At 43.6% G+C, this 6,996-nt stretch overlaps 2 non-coding genes across 2 annotated transcripts; both read left to right on the top strand.

Annotated features, from left to right (window-relative positions):
- The first annotated feature begins 1,783 nt into the window (after nt 1–1,783).
- On the top strand, nt 1,784–1,924 carry LOC137318149 (U4 spliceosomal RNA). Its single transcript, XR_010961816.1, has one exon. It is a non-coding gene; the product is annotated as a U4 spliceosomal RNA (small nuclear RNA).
- A 4,306-nt stretch (nt 1,925–6,230) lies between these two features.
- Nucleotides 6,231–6,371, top strand: LOC137318143 (U4 spliceosomal RNA). Its single transcript, XR_010961810.1, has one exon. It is a non-coding gene; the product is annotated as a U4 spliceosomal RNA (small nuclear RNA).
- Nucleotides 6,372–6,996: the final 625 nt, after the last annotated feature.

Here is a 6,996-nt window from a genome sequence, read left to right as displayed (position 1 = left end):
TGCAGTGGTATCTGTCCAGGTTCGTCCCGAGCAGTTCCGTAACACAGGATTCTGTGCTCTACGGGTTGTTCCCGGGGACACACACTGAGACGGACATCAACTGCTGCTGGAAGACCATCAACTCGGTGAAAGACGCCCTTTGGTCTGCCCGAAACCTGCTGGTCTTCCAGTGCAAGGAGCTGTCCTCGACCGAGTGTTGCAGACTGGCACATTCCAAGGTCCAGGACTACGTGCTCAGAGACACACTGAGGACGGGTGCGGCCTCCGCAAAGGCTCTGTGGGGAAAGGCAACCGTTTAGGGCCTTCCCACCATTGTATACCGAGGGGCTGAAATCAGGGAAAATCCCCCTCGGGCAGAATGTAAAATTCAAATTGATGTAATGTACCTGTAATGAATCTGTAATGTACCTGTAATGAATCTGTAATCAATAATCTGTATTGAGTGTAATGCAATGAGACACCCCAGAGTGTAATGAACTGTAATTCTGTCCAATGTGATCATTGAACTGTACTTGATGGAACCTGCAAATTGTATAATCTGTATTGTGTACGTTTGGAATGTGAGATGAGAACTGTATTTTATAGATTGCAGCAAATGTTATGAATAAAGTAGATTTTTGGAAAGGTGGGAACGGATTTGGGAGGCGACTGTACGTTTAAGTGGATCGGGAGGTTAGAAATAGTTGGAAGGGCAGAGGGGTCAAAGTGGGTTTATTGTGAAGGGGGTGATGACGGCAGATTTGAAAGAGAGGAGAAGAGGTCGGCCATTTATGGACAAAATGAGTAAAAATATCTTCACTCAGAGGGTTGTGAATCTTTGGAATTCTCAACCCCAGAGGGCTGTAGATGCTCAGTCGTTGAGTATATTCAAGACTGAGATTCATATGGCAGTAATCGGGGATCTCAACTACCCTGATATTAACCGGGATAGAATCAGTGTAAAGGGTATTGAGGGTGCAGAATTCATAAAATGCATTCAGGACAACATTTTTGGCCGGTACATAGCAAGCCCAACAAGAGAGGGGACAGTTCTGGACTTACTTTTGGGGAATGATTCTGGGCAGGTGGAACGTGTATCAGTGGGAGAGCATTTTGGTGGTAATGATCATAATTCAGTTGGATTTGGAGTATTAATGGAAAAGGACAAAGATAGAACAGGAGTAAAAGTTTTCAATTGGGGAAAAGCGAATTTTACTGAGCTGAGAAGTGATTTTGCAAAAGTGGACTGTAAACAGCTATTTGAAAGTAAATCAGTGTCAGAACAGCATTCAAGGAGGAGATAGTGGTGGTTCAGAGCAAATATGTTCCCACAAAGAAAATGGAGGGACTCCCAAATCCAGAGTCCCCTGAATGACAAGGAGCACACAGGGTAAGATAAGGCAGAAAAGGGAAGCTTATGTCAGACACCGAGAACTCAATATTACAGAAAGCCCAGAGGAGGATAGAAAGTGCAGGGGTGAAATTAAAAAGGAAATTAGGAAAGTAAAGAGAGGGCATGAAAAAATATTGGCAAGTAAAATCAAGGAAAACCCAAAGATGTTTTATAAATACATTAGTTTATGCAAAGTAGCTGTAGTAATTAACATATTTCCATTCTATTAAAGTTTATTCCCATTTCAATATTTTGTGAACAAAATGAGTTTTCTCGATGTTTTTAAGAAAACAATGTGATTGCCAGTTGAAAAGACGATCCGAGCTGATAATTTAAAAAGTTACCTCGACTCACCACAAATGTGAAGGGTACGAGTCGGATAGACCACAGTGTGTCAGGGTGGATCTCTTTAACTTTGCGCAGTGACAGTATCGTAGCCGATGAGGTTGAACTGAGGTGTGATTATTGCTTATTGAAAACTTTACCCAATATCCCGCTATGCTGACTTGAAATATAGTCGGTAATGGCAATTTTTGATAGTCTCTGTGGAGACTGCTTCTTTAAACAAAAATAGATTAAAGTCAACAATTTTTTCACTGCTGTCGACTGCAGGCAGATCTCAATGGACTGGGCAGAAAAGTGGCAAATGGAGTTCAATCCGGAGAAGTGTGAGGTAATGCATTTGGGGAGGGCAAACAAGGCAAGGGAATACACAATAAATGGGAGGATACTGAGAGGTGTAGAGGGAGTGAGGGACCTTGGAGTGCATGTCCACAGATCCCTGAAGGTAGCAGGACAGGTAGATAAGGTGGTTAAGAAGGCATACGGGATACTTTCCTTTATTAGCTGAGGCATAGAATATAAGAGCAGGAAGGTTATGCTGGAACTGTATAAAACACTAGTTAGGCCACAGCTTGAGTACTGCGTACAGTTCTGGTCACCACATTACAGGAAGGATGTGATTGCACTGGAGAGGGTACAGAGGAGATTTACGAGGATGTTGCCAGGACTGGAGAATTTTAGCTGTGAGGGAAGATTGGATAGGCTGGGGTTGTTCTCTTTGGAACAGAGGAGGCTGAGGGGAGATTTAATTGAGGTGTACAAAATTATGAGGGGCCGAGATAGAGTGGATAGGAAGGACCTATTTCCCTCAGCAGAGAGTTCAGTAACCAGGGGGCATAGATTTAAAGTAATTGGTCGAAGGATTAGAGGGGAGCTGAGGAGAAATGTTTTCACCCAGAGGGTGGTGGGGGTCTGGAACTCACTGCCTGAGAGGGTGGGAGAGGCAGAAACCCTCAACTCATTTGAAAGGTGTTTGGATGTGGACTTGAAGAGCCGTAACCTACAAGACTGTGGACCAAGAGCTGGAAAGTGGGATTAGGCTGGATGGCTCTTTTTCGGACAGTACAGACACGATGGGCCGAATGGCCTCCTTCTGTGCCTGAACTTCTCTGATTCTATGATAGATTTTTGGACTCTAAGGGAATCAAGGGATATGGGGATCAGGTGGGAAAGTGGAGTTGAGGTCAAAGATCAGCCATGATCTGATTGAAAGGTGGAGCAGGATCGAGGGGCCGAATGGCCTACTCCTGCCCCTATTTCTTATGTTCTTATCTCAGGTCAGAGGATAGTGTTTGAAACTGTATCTTTAATATCTTAATATAGAAATACTTTTGAATTTAGTATTTAATTTCTCAATATGGATACATTTTTGGATTTCATGCAGTCGGTTTTAAATGGGTAATGAGTGTGAGTTTGATATTGTATTAAATCTGTCCCTCTGTGAACCTCTGTATAATAATACCGTGTCTTTCAGTCTGATAGTGTATGAGATTTTTGGACTGGGATGTAATGTGTAGTTCAGTCTTCACCACTGAAATTGATCCTCAATCTTTCAGTCTGACATTGTGTGTGATTTTCAGACTGTGTGTAATGTCCAGCTCTCGGTCCATTAATGGAATCGATAATGTGTCTTTCAATGTCACACTATGGGTGTGTTCTGAACTGGTATCTAGTTTGTATCTCAGTTTACAATATTTCTCCGCATCTCTCCACCTGATAGTGTCGGTGAGTTCTGGATTTGAATGTAATTTGTCTCTCAGGGTGCATTATTGGGATGGATACTGCATGTTTTAATCTCATAATGTGGGAGTTCTTGTCTGGTATTTAATTTGAATCTGGGGCTCCATTATTGAGATTCAGTCTGTATCTTTCAAATGGGGACCGTGTGTCAGTTCTATGTGGTATTTAATTTGTAGCTCAGTCTGCAGTATTGTGAGACTGACACAATGCTTTTCAATCTGATAGTGGGTGTGATTTTGATCTGGGATTTCTGTCTCTCCCTGTCAGAGGTACTGAGTTGGGATGAAATGGGAACAATGTCTGTCTCTCCGGATCTGTTTGACTGTTGGATTGAAACTGTGTCTCTGGAACTTGGGATCAGTGTGGGACTGAGTAATTCTGCTGTCTGAGACTGTGGAACTGATGACCTGTCTGTGTCTCTACGCTCTGTGTGTGATAATGTACCGACTGTGTGTGAGAAGGAGCTGGCTGTACTGTTTATTGTGAGGAAACATCACATTCATTCTGGTTCCTGTAGCTCGGCTGGTGGTGCGAAGGGCCCTTCCCATCAGATCCTTCATGTACTCCCGGACTCTCAGACCCACCGCGCGCTGTCCCAGAGGAGACTGCGGTGGAGACGAGACCCTCACCCATCTCCTTCTGGAATGTGTCTTTGCAAAGAAGGTCTGGAGAGAGATGCAGTGGTATCTGTCCAGGTTCATCCCGAGCAGTTCCGTAACACAGGATTCTGTGCTCTACGGGCTGTTCCCGGGGACACACACTGAGACGGACATCAACTGCTGCTGGAAGACCATCAACTCAGTGAAAGACGCCCTTTGGTCTGCCCGAAACCTGCTGGTCTTCCAGTGCAAGGAGCTGTCCTCGACCGAGTGTTGCAGACTGGCACATTCCAAGGTCCAGGACTACGTGCTCAGGGACACACTGAGGACGGGTGCGGCCGCCGCAAAGGCTCTGTGGGGAAAGGCAACCGTTTAGGGCCTTCCCGCCATTGTATACCGAGGGGCTGAAATCAGGGAAAATCCCCCTCGGGCAGAATGTAAAATTCAAATTGATGTAATGTACCTGTAATGAATCTGTAATGTACCTGTAATGAATCTGTAATGTACCTGTAATGAATCTGTAATCAATAATCTGTATTGAGTGTAATGCAATGAGACACCCCAGAGTGTCATGAACTGTAATTATGTCCAATGTGTTCATTGAACTGTACTTGATGGAACCTGCAAATTGTATAATCTGTATTGTGTACGTTTGGAATGTGAGATGAGAACTGTATTTTATGGATTGCTGCAAATGTTATGAATAAAGTAGATTTTTGGAAAGGTGGGAACGGATTTGGGAGGCGACTGTACGTTTAAGTGGATCGGGAGGTTAGAAATAGTTGGAAGGGCAGAGGGGTCAAAGTGGGTTTATTGTGAAGGGGGTGATGACGGCAGATTTGAAAGAGAGGAGAAGAGGTCGGCCATTTATGGACAAAATGAGTAAAAATATCTTCACTCAGAGGGTTGTGAATCTTTGGAATTCTCAACCCCAGAGGGCTGTAGATGCTCAGTCGTTGAGTATGTTCAAGACTGAGATTCATATGGCAGTAATCGGGGATCTCAACTACCCTGATATTAACCGGGATAGAATCAGTGTAAAGGGTATTGAGGGTGCAGAATTCATAAAATGCATTCAGGACAACATTTTTGGCCGGTACATAGCAAGCCCAACAAGAGAGGGGACAGTTCTGGACTTACTTTTGGGGAATGATTCTGGGCAGGTGGAACGAGTGTCAGTGGGAGAGCATTTTGGTGGTAATGATCATAATTCAGTTAGATTTGGATTATTAATGGAAAAGGATAAAGATAGAACAGGAGTAAAAGTTTTCAATTGGGGAAAAGCGAATTTTACTGAGCTGAGAAGTGATTTAGCAAAAGTGGACTGTAAACAGCTATTTGAAAGTAAATCAGTGTCAGAACAGCATTCAAGGAGGAGATAGTGGTGGTTCAGAGCAAATATGTTCCCACAAAGAAAAAGGAGGGACTCCCAAATCCAGAGTCCCCTGAATGACAAGGAGCACACAGGGTGAGATAAGGCAGAAAAGGGAAGCTTATGTCAGACACCGAGAACTCAATACTACAGAAAGCCATTGGCCTTTTTCGGTGACACCTTTCTGTCTGCTCACTGTGATTGCCTTGACAACGGGCAGTAATCACCAGGCATTGTTCTGTGATTTTAAAATGCGAAGGATTCGAAAATCTCATTTCCACACCGTTCACCTGAGGAAGGAGGAAGCCTCCGAAAGCTTGTGGAATTTAAAATAAATTTGTTGGACTATAACTTGGTGTTGTAAAATTGTTTACAGAAAGCCCAGAGGAGGATCGAAAGTGCAGGGGTGAAATTAAAAAGGAAATTAGGAAAGTAAAGAGAGGGCACGAGAAAATATTGGCAAGTAAAATCAAGGAAAACCCAAAGATGTTTTATAAATACATTAGTTTATGCAAAGCAGCCGCAGTATTTTGCTTTTGAGGAAGTTCTCATTCCCTGTCAATATTCAGTGTTTTTATTTTATGCAAAGCAGCCGTAGTAATTAACATATTTCCATTCTATTAAAGTTTATTCCCATTTCAATATTTTGTGAACAAAATGATTTTTCTCGATTTTTTTAAGAAAACAATGTGATTGCCAGTTGAAAAGACGATCCGAGCTGATAATTTAAAAAGTTACCTCGACTCACCAAAAATGTGAAGGGTACGAGTCGGATAGACCACAGTGTGTCAGGGTGGATCTCTTTAACTTTGCGCAGTGACAGTATCGTAGCCGATGAGGTTGAACTGAGGCGTGATTATTGCTTATTGAAAACTTTACCCAATACCCCGCTATGCTGACTTGAAATATAGTCGGTAATGGCAATTTTTGATAGTCTCTGTGGAGACTGCTTCTTTAAACAAAAATAGTTTGAAGTTGATATTCTTTTCAAGTTGTTTCTGTAGCTGTAATGATTAGTTTGTGTTGGTGTGTTGAATGTTGTTTTGAAGATGCAGCGGCCAATGGTGGTGTTCAGGGATGGTCCAGAGTTGGAGGAGCGCAGGGTTCCTGGAGGGTTGTGGGGCTGGAGGAGGCGACGGAGCCTGGGAGAGTCAAGGCCATGGATTCGCACACAAGGATGAGAATGTTAAAACTGAGGAGTTGGGGGGTTTTGGGTGCAGAGGAGATTTACACGAGGAGATTTACGAGGATGTTGCCAGGACTGGAGAATTTTAGCTCTGAGGAAAGATTGGATCGGCTGGGGTTGTTCTCTTTGGAACAGAGGAGGCTGAGGGGAGATTTAATTGAGGTGTATAAAATTACGAGGGGCCGAGATAGAGTGGATAGGAAGGACCTATTTCCCTCAGCAGAGAGGTCAGTAACCAGGGGGCATAGATTTAAAGTAATTGGTAGAAGGATTAGAGGGGAGCTGAGGAGAAATGTTTTCACCCAGAGGGTGGTGGGGGTCTGGAACTCACTGCCTGAGAGGGTGGGAGAGGCAGAAACCCTCAACTCATTTAATAAATACCTGG

The sequence above is a fragment of the Heptranchias perlo genome, unplaced genomic scaffold (genome assembly GCF_035084215.1).
Source record: "Heptranchias perlo isolate sHepPer1 unplaced genomic scaffold, sHepPer1.hap1 HAP1_SCAFFOLD_656, whole genome shotgun sequence".
Classification (NCBI taxonomy): domain Eukaryota; kingdom Metazoa; phylum Chordata; class Chondrichthyes; order Hexanchiformes; family Hexanchidae; genus Heptranchias; species Heptranchias perlo.
Note: the sequence above shows the minus strand (reverse complement) of the source record. Positions and strands in the feature narration are given on the sequence as shown.